General features: G+C 39.6%; 2 pseudogenes; one reads left to right on the plus strand and one right to left on the minus strand.

The window, feature by feature from the left end:
* Positions 1-246: 246 nt before the first annotated feature.
* LOC135638723 (aspartate aminotransferase P2, mitochondrial-like) lies at positions 247-17,004 on the plus strand (annotated as a pseudogene).
* On the minus strand, positions 6,076-13,137 carry LOC135638678 (transmembrane 9 superfamily member 11-like; annotated as a pseudogene).
* Positions 17,005-17,087: the final 83 nt, after the last annotated feature.

Consider the following 17,087-nt stretch of genomic DNA (forward strand, 5'->3'; position numbering starts at 1 on the left):
GGAATTGATATAATAAGTTTGAAAAAAATACAAATAGGTATTTATTTTCATCATAACGGATGAAAATAACGTCTAATAATCTTAATTACGTAGTTCAACGAATAAGCTCATTTACTAATAAAAGTAATTTGGCCCAAATCTAGATCCGAAAACCTGAACCCGGCCGCTGGCTTCGGATTCGGATGGATGTTACCCGATCCGCTTTCACCCCCTTCTTCCCACCTGTTCGCTCCTGCAACACTACTGTATGAGTGTCGAGAGAGATCGATCGACGGTGATCTCGTCACATCGCGTCTTCCCTCTTCGCCCGCTGTCTTCGGTTCGATTAGGTTTGTGGAATCAGATCTCCTCTCTTGGTTTATTCTTTGTGTTACTCTTTTTCTTCTCGATTGGGAATGGTTGATTGTATCGTTTATCAGTCGTGCTATCCACGTCCTCGGCTACGGCGGCGTTCATTCGAGATAACTCCAAGGCTCGGGTTCTTCATTATTGGCCTCGTCGTCCGATTCCAGATCAGAGTTTTCTTTTTGTAGACTAAGAAGTCTTACATGGTTAATTTGTTGTTCTTACTCAAGTAGAGGATTGGATTCGAAAAGAAACATGACGATCTTATTTTCAAGGGGAAGGTATGATGGTTCTGTTCCTTTCTTCTCTTCTGGATCTTTGTCACTGTGAGATTTAACTCTGCTATGAGTGATGTCTTGATGATTTTGGATTAATCCTTTGGCAACTGAGATGTGATATTACAAAGATTTGGACTTGATAGTGAATAATAGGGTAAGGATCTTGTAATCGTTAGACAGTAGCAGTGAAAGGCAACATGCCTGGATTGCATGCCTACTAATGGATTCGGGTCAAGTAAATGGAGCCTTCTTTCCTGCATCTGTTATAGCTACACCATTCCTCAACATGATGCTAGCATTTTTGTTGTCATTGTTTCGGTCAAAGGCTTCCAATAATCTTGCTTCATATTCAATTTGAATTGACTTGATCCCCCTCGGTGATGCGGTCCATGACTTTATTGGATTCTGTAGAAAAAATCTTAATGGACTAGACTAACAAATGGGACATTTTTGTTCAAGATGTTAGGATTTCCATGTTAATCTTTTTTGTTTGGTGATCTTAGCAAAAGTTGCTTTTTGAGTAAAATTTTCCATTTTATGGTTTAGGGTTTAGATTTTTTTTTTTTTTCAATTCCAAAACCAAGTAATTAGGTTATATGTATATATATCAAATATTGTTCTCAGATGATCAACATATGCAACATCAATAAGCAAAGGGTAAAAACATACAAAGTCTCAAACTCTCAAGACCAGCATTTACTAGAATCATATATGCTTAGGTCCATCTGTGTTGCTTGTGTTGGTGCCTAGGAATGTAGTTGTCCCCATGAATGTATAATGCTACATATACAAGTCACCTTACTTTTATAAGATGATTTCATATGGAGTCATATAGAAGCTTTTCAGTTGACTGAAAGCATGCAGTAGATGCAAATATGAACCTTGGGAAACCAAGAGAACATAAATTCTTGTCAAAGAAATTGTACACATAAATAGTTCAAGAGCACCATTGAATTTTAGTTGCAGGAAACTTGCATACTTAACTATCACTATAGGTGGTGAAGGACAGATAATGTCTTATGTCCTTTGCGAGTGTTCATTGGTCTGTGTAAGATTTTAGAAGGACATTGAATCAGATCGTGTGACTAGGTTCGGAGATAAGGGGTTGTACTTATTGATACAGTCAGGTAGATGTGTTTCTCTGTTTTAAGCATCACAGACAGCAGTTAAGTAAATGATTATTTGTCTGTATACTTTCGTTATATCTGTCAACTTGTTTCAGTTATAAACATGCGATCTGTGTTTAGCAATATATATTTTTTAAATATTATGTAAGTTTGTGCTAAGATAATCTAGCCCGAAAAGCATCATTTAAATTGATGTTTCCTACATAGGAAAAATCATGCTGAAACTAGGTATTAGCTTATTTGGTTAACTGGAGTAGCTAAACTAAACAAATAATGGTCTGAGTTCTTGTGATCTCTTGTTTATGCCAACTAGAGGATCCACTGATAAATGGAGGATTTCAACTTGGAAATTCTGCATTAGATATGAAAAAAGAAACAATGATTATATATAATGTGGAGAAATCTTTTAAATCTTCATTAGAAATGAAAAAAGAAATGACGCTTATTTATAAGGTGAAGAAATCTTCATTTTTATTAGGGTTTCTTGATCTTTTCATCAGCGTTAAAATAAGTTCAAAATGTTGGTTAAGTTATGATTTGCTTGTGGTCTATTTAATGCTCTTCAAGTGGAAACTCTCCATATGAACAACCGAGTGACTATTTGGCTCTTTTTTTTTTTCTTTGTACTTCTGTATTTAAAAGCAAAAATTAGAAACGTAGGATGTTATGTTGTTTCTGGGAACATCCTTCTGTTATTATTTTCTACTGGACTTTCAATAGCTATGCTCACTATTATTTTCTACTGGACTTTCCACAGAGAGCCTATCTCTCGAAGTTTACAAAATAATCTTTTGTTAATATATTTTGTTTTTAGTTAGCCATCACATACAATCTCACAAGCCAGAGGGCTTTTTATGATTTAGTTTCCCACTTTCTCTGTTTTTTAAAACTTCCCTTTTTTGGTGCAAACATATGTGACCTCATGTTCTAAAAATTTGTGTCAAGAGCACATCCATTGACTGGCAAAGGTGTGTGTCACAACTGAATCCATGTCTTTGTAATTTCTGAAAGGAAACTATCAACCTCATAGAAACTTTAGAAACAGAACTGGAGAATTGGTGACCATCAGTTTTGGTTGCTTTATGGTCAATTTATTCTTATGCAATTTTAAAAATGATATTAATTTGTGACAGACAAACTCAAATATCTCTTAAACATGTACTTGGAACTCGATTGTACTTTGATTGCAAAATTTCAGTCTTTTGGTGTCGGACCTGAAACTTAACCTTGGTGTCGGAGCTTACAGGCTTAATGTAGTTAAAAAAGGTACAAGATGATGCCGGACATTTGTTCTGTAAGTTTCTTTCTATATGTGGCGAGGCATGTCACATTAGCTTGCTTTTCTACTTATTTATTATGAAGTTATAAACCATGAACCAAAACAGATCCTTTGCCCATTTATATAGTATTTGCTTAAAATAATTCATTGCTATTTTATCATGTAGGGGAAAAGCAAGCTTATGCTGGAAAGAGGAGAAAACAAAGAGGTATTTCATTGTTCGATTCATTTAAACTTACGAGTCATAGCTCTAAGTGATTAATCTGTGACCTCTATATCACATTTGATCTTGCAGTATCTTCCTGTTGAAGGTTTAGTTGCATTTAATAAGGTCACTGCAGACCTATTGTTTGGAGTAGATAATCGTGTAATCCAGGAAGGAAGGGTATGCCCTCTTATCCTTTTGTTGCTTTATGTTGGAATTTTTTAGCCTTCAATACCGATGCAGAAAATGGTAACTCTTTGCATTGTTTACTAAGGTGTCCGGCCAGGTCTTTTACTTGGTCCAAGCTGTGTCTAACATGTAGGTGTACTATGATAGAGGGCAGGTTTTCAAACAGTGACCTTTTTATTATTTATTTTGTGTTTCTAGCAACTCTTGTGGTGCGGTACTGACCACCATCTACTGGTTTGAGTCAGGTTCTTAATTTGTTGGCCTTGATGATTTAGGTTGCTACTGTTCAAGGCCTTTCAGGGACAGGTTCTCTTCATCTTGCAGCGGCATTTATTCAGACATATTTTCCCGATGCAAAATCTTTGATATCGTCTCCAACTTGGGGTGTGCAATGACCTCAGCCTGAATATTTGTGGGGATGGCAATGAACATATGTTGAATCTGAAGGTTTCTGTATTCTATTTAACTAACAGGTAATCACAAGAATATCTTCAATGATGCTAGGGTACCATGGTCCGAATATCACTATTTTGATCCTAGGACAGTTGTGTTGGACTTTGATGGAATGATAGCCGATATAAAAAGTAATACTGGATCTTGCTTTATGACACTGGAATTGCATCTCAACTTTATGCCCGGTCTGAATTCCTGGATCATGAGACAGGTGCAGGAACAAGCTACACTTGTAATTGTGGGGCATAAAGTTGGCTCACTCTTTTGGGTAGTGATAGACAATGAATTGCTAACTTGGGCTGCTTATTGCATTACATTTGATATGTTGGACTTGATAGTTATTGGTTTTGTGATTAATTAGGTTGAAGAAATGATGATGACTAGAAAACTCAGAAAATAATGATGCTTTCAAAGTTTCAATTGTATTGCTATATTATTTGATCTTTTCTTAGTGAAATGTATTGGTTTCTGTAACTAAAAAACTTAACAATATTGCATAAAATTTGTTATTAAATTATAACTGGATCATGAATCAATATGATTTATGATGAAAAGATCACCTGTGATGCCATCTCAGATCATGGTTTCCAAAGGGGTATGGTGACTCCAGTAATTGTATTTTATTTGTTTAGTCAGGTGCTCCTCTTGCTTAGTCACAATGGTAAGAGACACAATGGTAAGAGATTTGAGATATGATCCATATATGTGCAGTTCTTTGTTCCTAAATATAAGATAGATTTTGCTTATTTTATGCCTTATGTTAGTTTCCTTTTTGCTTTAGGCAGCACCAAATGGATATTTCATCCTATTACATGGATGTGCACACAATCCGACAGGAATTGATCCAACTCCTCAGCAAAGGGAAAAGATTCGCTGATGCTATTCAAGAGAAGAAGAACATCCCTTTCTTTGACATTGCCTACCAGGTTATCTAGCTTCTAATATAAATGTTGTTCTCTTTGGCTCTTTGCAATATGATTTGTGCCCTAATCTGGATACAACCTATTAGGGTTTTGCTAGTGGAAGCCTCGATGCAGATGCATATTCTATTAGCCTGTTTGTGGATCGTGGTTTGGAGCTTCTGGTTGCTCAGTCTTACAGTAAAAAATTAGGTTTGTCTGCAGAAAGAATTGGAGATATAAATGTTGTTTGCTTATCTTCAGATGCAGCAGCAAGGTATAATGTGAAATCTACATTGAAAACATTGCATATCTTGATTCCTATTTTACTTATGATCTCTTCCTCTTGTAATCAGGGTAAAAATCCAGCTGAAAAGATTAGCCCGGCCAATGTATTCAAATCCTCCTGTTCATGGTGCTCGGATTGTTGCCAACATTGTCCGAGATCCAAATCTTTTCGATGGAAACAAGAGATGGAACTAATGGCTGGACGAATAAAGAATGTTAGGCGGAGACTCCATGAGAATCTCTCTCAAAAAGATAAGCGCAGGAGTGATTGGTCTTATATCCTCAAGCAGATTGGCATGTCCTCATATACTGGTTTGAACGAAGCACAGGTATAACAAAAGCTAATATCTCAATTTTAACCCAGAATTAAATTTTAGCTTTGCTTGATGTTCTTGCTAAGGTCAGCCTGGTAGAATCTAAAATTTTAATCCGAAATCAAAGCTTAGCAGTATGCATGTGAGTGAACTCATCACTAAGGCTCGACATCCTCATCGAGACTGGAAAATAACCATGATCAAACTATAATATGGTTAGAATCAGCTCATCCAACCAGGGTGGGGTTCCAGGTAGACATTTCCTGAACCATATGCCACAAAATATTTACACCTAAATTACTGACAGTAGACCCATTTAACCTTATAAACTGACTCAATTTTCTCTCGCACTGATTCATGTAAACAATCAAGCTGCAGTGCGAGTGGCTGCAGATTTGAGGAAGACATCCAACAGTAATTACATGTCTACCTGTGAGAATAACAACAATTCATATTCTTTTGATAAATACTAACAATTCTATTTGATATTTGCAAAACATGATCAAAACTTGTTAGGTAACTTTGGTTAGCATTGTAGAATAGGTTATTTAATTGTTTAAGGATACCTTCACCTTGCAACTATGAAAAGGTTGTGAAAGGGGATGTGGCCCTCAAGTTAGGATAATACTATAACAAGAAGAAGAAGAAGAATGTCTAACCCTATTCTCTCTCTATACAAAACAACATTTCTTGTTAAATCAAAAGTGTTTAATTTTCTTGTTGAAGGCAAAAGAACTGAGAGATTCAATTAAGCTCTTAAGATCAAAGACCAGATAGTTCACGGAGTGTAAGAAGAATATGCAGATAGCCACTGATCCTGATGAGAAGAAGGAATTCCACCACCACCACCACCTCCTCCAATCTTGGACACACAAGTGCAGGACCAAAGATACCTCGGTGCAAACAACAAGAAGCAGAATCAATACGATGAAGAGAAAGCCGAAGACATAGTAGACACGCCTCGTCCAAATGCTTGACATTATGAAGAAGAGCTCGATGACAATGGTGCCAAACGGTAGCCGTGCCAGCTCCAAGAACCAACAACCATGACGGGTATCTCTGCGGAGGTACTATCACGGGGAATCTGATTAGTCTTGACTGGTAACTCAATGTGGGGTGCCTTGGCACCAAGGAAACCTCCAACAAGGGTGAGGGGGGCTGAGATGCAAAACCAGAGCAAGAGTGCTAATGGCTGCTCCACGACAGGAAGTTCAATGTTGTCAAGATCAAGAAGGCGATACAGGGGAAGAAGAACAGAGTGATGAGAGTTCCCCTAGATGCAAGGGACATGAACCCAAAGTGCAGCAAACAAGATGGTTACAGTCTAACTTCCATCACCGGCCATTACACAGAGAAGAAAAGGGTGGCTCGGTGCCCTGAAGACATCCCCGACTACAAGCTTCCATCCCGAGAGCTCTTCGTTCATCTGAGCCTGTGCCTCCTTGTCGAGCTCCTCATACCGAGTTAGATCCCTTCGAACGGTCCTCAACAGGATCACGAGACCGATACCAGTGAGGAAAAGCGATCACCATTAGCGAATTGAGGATCGAGAACCAGTGAGTGAACCTTGGCCCCCTCCATCTTCAAGTAGGCGTCCTTGCGAGAGGGCCACTCGATGTCGCTCTCCACAAATGCAACCTCATAGGTGAAGACGATGGGCTGGTTCTCCTCCGCCGTCATCGCCACCGTCGTGGGATCGCACTGGATCTTCGCCGGGTACTTGTCGTACATCTTGAGATTCTTGACCGACTCAGCACCGTGCTTGAAGCTACAAGGCACGACGACCTCAAAGCTGACCACCATCCATCCGGGCAACTCAGATTCCGCCTTCTCCAGGATCGCCTCAGATGCAACCCCCGTGGTCGTCACCTTCGCCACATGGGCATCCTCGAACTTGTGCACCAAAACTGTGAACTTTAGGTGGTTGAACACCTAGTTGGCGTCGCCGATCCAGAACCCCAGCGGGTACCCTGTCCGCAGGAGGTGGAGATGGCCCTTCTTGGTGTACCGAAATCGGATGGCGGTGAGGTTCTCGAGGATCAGGTTAACCGTCGATCCTCTTCTTGAGGAGGCCCAAGTCGTGGGCGGAGAGTGGGTCGGACTGGCAGCGGAAGACATCGAATTCGTTTGTGAACATCTTGAAGCGGTACAGGGAGTTGTCAGTGCAGTCGCCCATAAGAAGCTCCCTGAGGTTCTCGGCGCTGTCTTTGATCCCCTCCACCGGGCGGCAGAACGGGAGGCTGTAGTAGCTGAAGGATATCTCGGTGTCGATGGAGATGAGGGAGTTTACCTAGCCCGGGATGGCGCCGCCGACGGGGTACTGGTGCAGGTAGCTACCGATGATGGGGATATAAACAGGAATAACCTTTGTATATGAATAAATACTAGAAGACCATAATACGCAGCGGAATTAAATGAAAGCACAATCAAACAGAACACCAAGATATACGTGGAAAACCCTTCCAATGTGAAGGGTAAAAACCACGGGGCAAACTAGAGATAATCCATTATGAGAATAATGAATATACAAATCTCAATCTCTTGCCCTAAACCCTAGCAACAATCACAAGAGAACAATTGGGATACAAGGATCACATCACTGCCCACAATATCTAAAACCTCCCCAAGTAATCACAGCAAGAGTCTACTATAGATTTGATCTAACCTGAGAGGAGAACACTGCTAGATGATTGAGAACAGTCTCTCTGCGTTATCCTTGTCATCTTTCCTTTCTTTCTCTTCCTTTTCTGCCTTGTTTTCTTTCTTTTCTTTGGAATCTCGTGGCTGTATCCTTCTCCCACGTTGCTGCCCTATTTAAGCCTTTTTCTGCCTCTAAAACGCAGCCACCACACCTCCCTAATGTTAATTAGGGTTAGGTTAAGAGGGGGTGTGGGCTGTGGGCTGCCCAAGCCCACTATGAGCTGAATCTGTGGGCTGTCAGCCCAACAACCTCCCCCTTCAGCCCATAAAGGAGGCTATCCCATGACTCCTCAGTGTGAAGCCATGCCGACCAATTGTCGGCATATCTCCTGTCTTTCTTTTGGTAAAGTTTTTGTCAACATGTCTGCTCCGTTGTCATCTGTGTGAATTTTCTGAAGCTACAATGCTTCTCTTCAAATACATTTCGAATCCAGTAGTATCTGACATCTATATGCTTTGACTTGGAATGAAACATTGGGTTCTTACACAAATGGATGGCACTTTGGTTGTCACAATGCACCACATAATTTTTCTATTTCAGCCCCAATTCTTGTAAGAATTCTTTCATCCATAACATTTCTTTGCATACCTCTATAGCAGCAATATATTCTACTTTTGTGGTGGATAGAGCAATACACCTTTGCAACCTGGATTGCCATGACACAGCTCCCCCTTGCAAAAGTAAGTACATAACCTGAAGTAGACTTTCTCGTATCTATATCTCTTGCCATATCTGCATCTGTGTAACCTGTCAACACATGTGGTCCATTTCCAAAGCTTAAACAAACCTTAGAGCTCCCTCTGAGATATCTAAAAATCAACTTCACTGCTGCCCAATGCTCTTTGCTTGGATTTGCAAGAAATCTGCTAGTAACACCAACTGCATATGCGATGTCTAGCCTCGTACATACCATTGCATACATTAAACTTCCAACTGTTGAAGCATAAGGAACCTTTTGCATTTTCTCCTTCTCCTCATCACTTGACGGACTCTGTTCTGAGCATAACTTGAAGTGACCTGCAAGAGGAGAACCAACTGGTTTTGCATTGCTCATACTAAATCTTTCCAATATCTTCTCGATGTATTTCTCCTATGACAACCAAATCTTCTTATTTTTCTTGTCATGGGAAATCTGCATACCTAGTATTTGCTTTGCTGGCCCCATGTCTTTTATTGTAAAAGACTCACTCAGTTCCTTCTTCAACCTGTCAATTTTAGACATATCTTTTCCAAGAATAAGTATGTCATCAACATAAAGTAAGAGAATAATAAAATCCTCACCAAACCATTTGATGTACACACAATGATCTGAAGCCGTTCTTTTGTATTCATTTTCTATCATAAATGAATCAAACTTTCTGTACCACTATCTTGGAGCTTGCTTTAGCCCATACAAGCTCTTCTTCAATTTGCAGACAAAGTTTTCTTTACCTTTAACTTTGAACCCTTCTGGTTGCTCCATATAAATTTCCTCCTCTAAATCCCCATGAAGGAAAGTTGTCTTCACATCTAATTGCTCAACCTCCAAGTCCTGGCTAACAACAATACCAAGAGCAACACGAATAGAAGACATTTTAACAACAGGAGAAAAAATCTCTTCAAAGTCAATACCTTTCTTTTGACCAAAGCCTTTCACAACCAATCTAGCTTTGTACTTTGGTTGAGAACAATATTCTTGAGTCTTCAACCTGAAAACCCACTTATTCTTCAAGGCCTTCATTCCATTTGGTAGCAGCACCAAATCATAAGTGTGGTTCTTCTGAAGAGCATCCATCTCTTCCTGCATAGCAATTAACTACTTCTCTTTCTGCTCACTTTCAACTGCTTCCTAGTAACTCTCTAGTTCACCTGCATCAGTAAGCATCATATACTCATCTGTAGAGTATCTTCTGGAAGGTTGACGTTGTCTAGAAGATCTTCTCAACTGAGGTTCTGCAGGAAGTTGCTCTCCAACTTCTTCTTGCTCAACATGTCCTGCAGGTAGATCAACGTCAAGCTCTACACCATCTTCCTGCGCATCTCCTCCATCACCCTGATATACTAGAGGAATAACTGGGTCACAATATGCTAATCCTTCTGCAGAAGTATTGGCTGGCGCCTTCTTCTTCAAATCTTCAAAAGTTTGATCCTCAAAGAAGACTACATCTCTGTTTCTAAACACCTTCTGCTTTTCTAGATCACAAAGCCTGTAACCAAAATGATCATGTGAGTAACCAAGAAAAATACATACTTTAGTCTTACCATCCAGCTTGGATCTCTCATTATCTGGAACATGTGCAAACGCACGACAACCAAACACTCTCGAATGCTTGTAGGAAACATCTTTCCCTGACCATACATGCTCTGTAACATTACCATCTAGGGTTGTACATTGTGATAAGTTGATCACATCAACTGCAGTCCTCAAAGCTTCATCTCAAAACCTTTTGGGTAGCTTGGCCTGTGAAAGCATAAATCTGATCTTTTCCATAATGGTGTGGTTCATCCTCTCTGCAATTACATTATGCTGAGGTGTACCAGGAACTGTCATCTCATGTTGGATCTCATGTGACCTGCAATAGTCATTAAACAATCCTGTATACTCACCACCATTATTTGATCTTATGCATTTCAATTTCCTTTCTGTCTCCCTTTCAACCCTGGCATGAAACTCTTTGAAGATATTAATCACCTGATCTTTAGTCTTCAAAGCATAGACCCAAACTTTCCTGGAAAAATCATCTATAAAAGTGACAAAATAAAGTGCACCACTTATACCAAGAACATCAATAGATCCACCAGGAGTTTTTGTCGTTAAAGGACCACATACATCTGCATAAACACGGTCTAAGGCATGCATTTTTCTAGACAAAGCAGGACTAGCAAATGAAACTCTATGTTGTTTACCTGCCAAACGATCAATACAAGGGTTCAGATGTATACCTCTGAGGTCGGGTAATACCTCTCTCTTGGAAAGAGCTAGCAGCCCCTTCTCGCTCATGTGTCTCAGTCGCCTATGCCACAACTCCATGCTGAAGTCTTTTTCTGTAGCATTTAACTGCTCACCATAAGCTTTAGCCTACAACCTATACAAAGTATGACATTTCTTTCCATTAGTTATAACAAGAGAACCCTTACTGAGCTTTCATTGCTCTTTGTGAAATTTGCTATCATAGTCTTCATCATCTAGCCTTCCAATTGAAATTAAATTCAGCCTCAAGTCAACCACATGCCTCACATCCTTAAGCACCAACTTGCAGCCTAGGTTAGTCTTTAAATGAATATCACTCATGCCTATGATGTCTGCTGTGTCATAGTTGCCCATCTTGACAATACCAAAATTTCCAGACCTATATGTAGCAAAAAACTCCCACCGTGGTGTAGCATGATAAGAAGCACCTGTGTCAATCACCCACTCAAGATCCTGATACACACAAGAAAAAATATCATCAGAAGGAGACAAAATCAAATAATCACCACCCTGCATTGTAGTTGTAGTATTATCCTTTGACTTTGTAGACTCCACTTCTTTTCCCTTTTTCTTGTTCTTCTTAGGTTGCTTACATTGGTTCTTGTAATGTCCTTTCTCACCACAATTATAGCAAACAATATCTTTTCTTGATCTTGACTTGCTTCTACCCATGCGTGAACTGCTTCTAGACTTTGACCTTCCTTTGTTCTCTGAGATAAGTGTTTGTGAATCATTCTGAGATGTTGCCGAACTCTTTCTTCTCAACTCCTCATTCAACAAACTACTTGTTACTTGACTCATAATGACAACACCATCTGGCGCAGAATTACTGAGGGAAATCACTAGTGTCTCCCAACTTTCTGGTAATGAACTGAGAAGTAACAATGCCTGCAACTCATCATCAAGAGACATTTTCATAGAGGATAACTAGTTAGTAATACTTTGCATTTCATTCAAATGTTCAGCAATAGAAGCACCCTCTCTATATTTTAGGTTCACAAGTTTTCTAATAAAAAAAGCTTTGTTGCCAGCTGTTTTTCTTTCATAGAGACTTTCCAACTTTTTCCAAAGAGAATATGCAGAAATTTCAGTAGAAACATGGTGAAAGACACTATCATCAAGCCACTGTCGAATAAATCCAATTGTTTTTCGATCTAACCTCTTCCACTCATCATCTGTCATAGTTGTAGGTTTTGCACTATCCCCCTGCAAAGGTCCATACAAATCTTTGCAATACAAGAGATCTTCCATTCTTGGTTTTCATATCATCCAATTGTTTTCATTTAAACTAATCATGCGAGAAACATTACTGGCCTCCATGTTCAAATATAAAAATTAAATCACCAAAATCCCTTGCTCTGATACCAGTTGATGGGGATATAAACAAGAATAACCTTTGTATATGAACAAATACTAGAAGACCATAATACGTAGCGGAATTAAATGAAAGCACAATCAAACAGAACACCAAGATATACATGGAAAATCCCTCTAATGTGAAGGGTAAAAACCACGGGGCAAACTAGAGATAATCCATTATGAGAATAATGAATATACAAATCTAAATCTCTTGCCCTAAACCCTAGCAACAATCACAAGAGAACAACTGGGATACAAGGATCACGTCACTGCCCACAATATCTAAAACCTCCCCAAGTAATCACAGCAAGAGTCTACTGTAGATTTGACCTCTTGATCTAACCTGATTTAACCTGAGAGGAGAACACTACTAGATGATTGAGAACAGTTTCTCTACGTTATCCTTGTCTTCTTCCATTTCTTTCTCTTCTTTTTCTGCCTTGTTTTCTTCCTTTTCTTTGGAATCCCGTGGTTGTATCCTTCTCCCACGTTGCTGCCCTATTTAAGCCTTTTTCTGCCTCTAAAACGCAACCACCACACCTCCCTAATGTTAATTAGGGTTAGGTTAAGAGGGGGTGTGGGCTGTGGGCTGCCCAAGCCCACTATGGGCTGAATCTGTGGGCTGCCAGCCCAACAACCGGGAAGGTAGAACCCGTCGCCGGAATGTATCGTCAGGTAAGAGATCAAAATCCAGAGGCCGAGGCCACCGAAAAATCCCATCTTAGCGTCGGATCCAGTCGCGAAACCCATCTCTCATAGATCTGGAGGGAAAAAAAAGAAAGGATATCTTGGGATTTACGGGGGATGGAACAGTAAATCTATACATTAAAATATGGCAAAAAAGAAGAAAAATTGGGAAAAAAGAAACATTAGATCGAATCGATCGATCAAACAAACAAGACAAAGGAAACCCAATGGCAGACAATTTATATTTTGTGCATTGTTCTTTAACATCATCGAATGTTGGTTTTTGTGGCTGGTGGTGGAAATATGATGATGCAAATGAATCAAACATCCTAATAGCTTCATCAAATGAATTATCTTTTAAACCCAGTAGAGTTATTATTATTATTTTGATTTAGTTTTCTTGCTTTGTGAGAACTTATTGATACTATTCCAAACGCTCACTTCCATCATATGTTTATTGCTCTTGCCACAGATCTCACAGACATCAATTGATTCGCTGCACGCATCTAGAAGCAATACGATTTGACATAATCTGCGGTCGAAGGATCTAACCGTCATTTGGGGCGTGAACGGTCGGATCTTAATTGTACACTGAGAGAATCGCAAACCGCCGCATGAAATCCCCATCGCCCCCCAGTGTGATGGCAGCGCCTCTTGCAACGCCGTTGCCACCACCTCTGATCTCCACATGGCAACTGAGTCGAAGGCGAGATACGAATCTATCGCCGCCCCCTCATCCCACGAATTACCGGAGCAGCAGCCACCCCCGCATGAAATCCCCATCGCCCCCCAGTGTGATGGCAACGCCTCTTGCAACGCTGCCGCCACCACTTCTGATCTCCACATGGCAACTGAGCTGAAGGCGAGACACGAATCTATCGCCGCCCCCTCATCCCACGAACTACCGGAGTAGCAGCCACCCTCGCCCGATCCGACCCGCCCCACTGTCGCCCCTACATCGACATCCACAAGGTACTGCTTATTCTTCTCCTTCCGTCCTAAGATTTTCTCGCGTTCGCTGATATATGGGATACGAAAGCGATAGGGGAAAGTCGGCGCCACGGCGGCTCCCGTTACCGATAAGCTTCCGGCGGAGTTCGCGAATCCCTACAGGCAGGATGGGCTCACCGGTGGCCGTGTCATAATGCTCGACGGCGACACCTCGAGCCCGTCTACGTCCTTTTCTTGGTAACTTCGTGATCTATGCATAGCTATTCTTATATTTTGTTTTGTAAACAAACACTTTGTTGTGCGATCGCATTGTATTGATTCATTATGGTAGTACACTAATATGTTTAATTTAGAGTTGTGGTCTTCATTTGTTCATTTTCGTCAAAATTCATCTTGTTGAAATGGAGTCCATGTGAAAAGGATAGATTTTGCCGCATTATGATTTGTAGCTATATATGCCTGGAATTGCGATTTTGCTTTAATGTATCCTTGTGGTTGTTGATTTGTAACTACAGATGGTATGCAAGTTGAAGGTGGAGTCAATGCGGATGAATTATCTTGAAAGGGCCAGTCATATGTATCCATATATTTGTGTGATTCGTAAGTGTTTGAAATTGAGGAATTTTCTTTAGATTTTGAAGTCTTTGCTGCTTACATCAAACTCTACCATTATCACTATCATATGTTCCTGACATACTGGCAGTTAACTTGGTCAGTAGAACTTTATTTACTTACCTATCGTAATGACGAGGAGTCAAAACTTCAGATTATAAAGTTGGAGCAACCTTAATTTTCTGAGTCTCCAATGAACATTTTTGAAATAAGAAGCAGATGTACAAGGAGTTGTTAATTAAGGATATTTGAGAGCCTTCAGACTGTTCATGGGGCCTGAAACAAAAGTCTGAAGCTAAAAGGAGAGCTTGTGGGATATTTGGTTTTAGTCAGGCAGTGGTTCTTCTATCTTCTTCCGTTATGACAATTGGCTTCCTCAAGGCTTTACTGAGAGATTTTAGTTATGCTAGCAGAAAATTCTGGCATAAATATACAGGTAAAGGCCTCTGATCTAATTGTAAATAACCAATTGTCCCTGCCTCTTGCAAATAATTCGCTACCATACTTTGGGAGGTGGTAGAGAAATGCATATTAGTGAACAATCTGATATTGCTATTTGCTTTCTTACAAGGTATTCAAACTATCAGTCTTGCAGTTGGTATAAGTTTCTCTGGCACAGTCAAAGAAGAAGTCCAAGGCATGCAATAATTCATTGATCAGCCTTGAAACATTTCAACTCAGGATTGCTTTGTGAAATGCAATGTGTTGCAGCAATCCTTGTGTGTTCTATCCCATGATAATTCTGAATCTATTGAGCATGTTCTTTCAGCCTGCCCTTTTCTGAGTAATAATAAGATTAACTGGCGTGTTCTCATATTGAACCAGGAATTGCAGTGACTAGCCACTAATGGATTAATGATGGTATTACAAATTCCATGTGGAGATATTTTTGCTGCTATTGTTTGTATAAAGTTCTCTGAAAGTAATGGCAACACATTCACAAGAAAGTTTGTATAAACTTGTCTGTTATTGTTTGCTGGTATAGTTTGTTTCGGTAACAACTTAGGTTCTTGTTCAATGTCATTCCATCCAAAAGTTTAAGCCAGTAGACAAGGCATGATCTGATATATATTCTGAACATTATGTTATTATATTTCATCTATGTTCTTTCCAAGAATTTTGGTCCAATTTTTATTTATGAACCTTTTAGGGTGAAGTCATTTCTAAGGCCTTCAAATTCTTTTTTTTTTTTAGTGGGATAGAATTTGGCTTGAGACATAGTTCATGATTCTTTTGTATGCTTTGAAAATTGTAACATCATGCCAAGTTTGCAAAGTGATGTGATTGAGAGAAGTCGGTCAATGTGCTTGTTAGCCAATAGCCTGGTAGTTCTGATTACTGTAACAAGAAACTAGCATGAATGGAGTAATGCTTGTACCTTTTAGCGTGTGCATAAGTTCATACTAGTATCATCATGAAGAACTATCACATCTTAGAAGTACTTAGTGTTCATATAAAGTCGCTTTTCTCTTGTTGTCCCTCATGCTGATATTACTATGGACATTTAGGCTTCAACATGGACAGCTATGCTGGCACCCATGTCTTATGTTTACATTATGTAGTGATCCAAATGTGAGGATGTTTTAGTGTTTCTGATTTGCTTGCTGAGGTCTATCGTTAGGGCTCTTTTAACAATGGATATCATGTTATTGATTATCGTAAGGTTTCGGGTTCGAATCTCGTCTTTTGCCTTTTACCTTTTGCAAGCAAGGAAAAAGAAAATGATTTTTGATAATTACCAGTGTCATTTAGGTCTGAGCTGCATAAGTTCTAAGTTTTAGAAAGCCACATGAGGGGGAGGAATACCATGGAAATTTATGGGAAGCAATCATGCGTCGAGATTCAAGATGCAGTGATCCCAAGTTCTTATTGTTTCATTGTAATTCCAGTGTGTCGTCGTTGATAGTCAGTGTGGCACTATGTCAGAAATAAATCATTTTGTTGTACTCCACTGGGTGGGAAAAGATCATGATATTCGCATCCTTTCTGCAATGCAATGCAATGCATCTATATCTTTATGAAGCATAAATGCTCTTGGGAACATTTGGGAAATGGATTCCAGAAGCAGATTTGGGAACAACAGGAATCCAAGAAAGAGGAAAGTTGACATTAGATTTGTGAGATGAAGACAGCAGCGAAGCATTTCTCGGCACTCAGCCATTTCTCTTTTTTGTTCTTCTGAAGACCTTGTACTTCCGTTCCTTTTGTCCATCATCATTTTTGTAGACATTGTTAGGCAATTATGGAACTGTATGATTCTTTAAGCGTTAAAGATTTTGTCAGAGTCATATGGAAGGTTGTATCAAATTGATAAGAGTGGATGTGCACTATCTGGAGACATAAATTTATTCCCTGTTTTTAACTATATTCACAAGGGTGATTTGTAGGATTTGATGCTTGATATGAGGACCTTTGTATAGGTTCAAACTTGGTGATATTACCAAAGAGAA

This window comes from Musa acuminata, chromosome BXJ3-5 (genome assembly GCF_036884655.1).
Source record: "Musa acuminata AAA Group cultivar baxijiao chromosome BXJ3-5, Cavendish_Baxijiao_AAA, whole genome shotgun sequence".
Classification (NCBI taxonomy): Eukaryota; Viridiplantae; Streptophyta; class Magnoliopsida; order Zingiberales; family Musaceae; genus Musa; species Musa acuminata.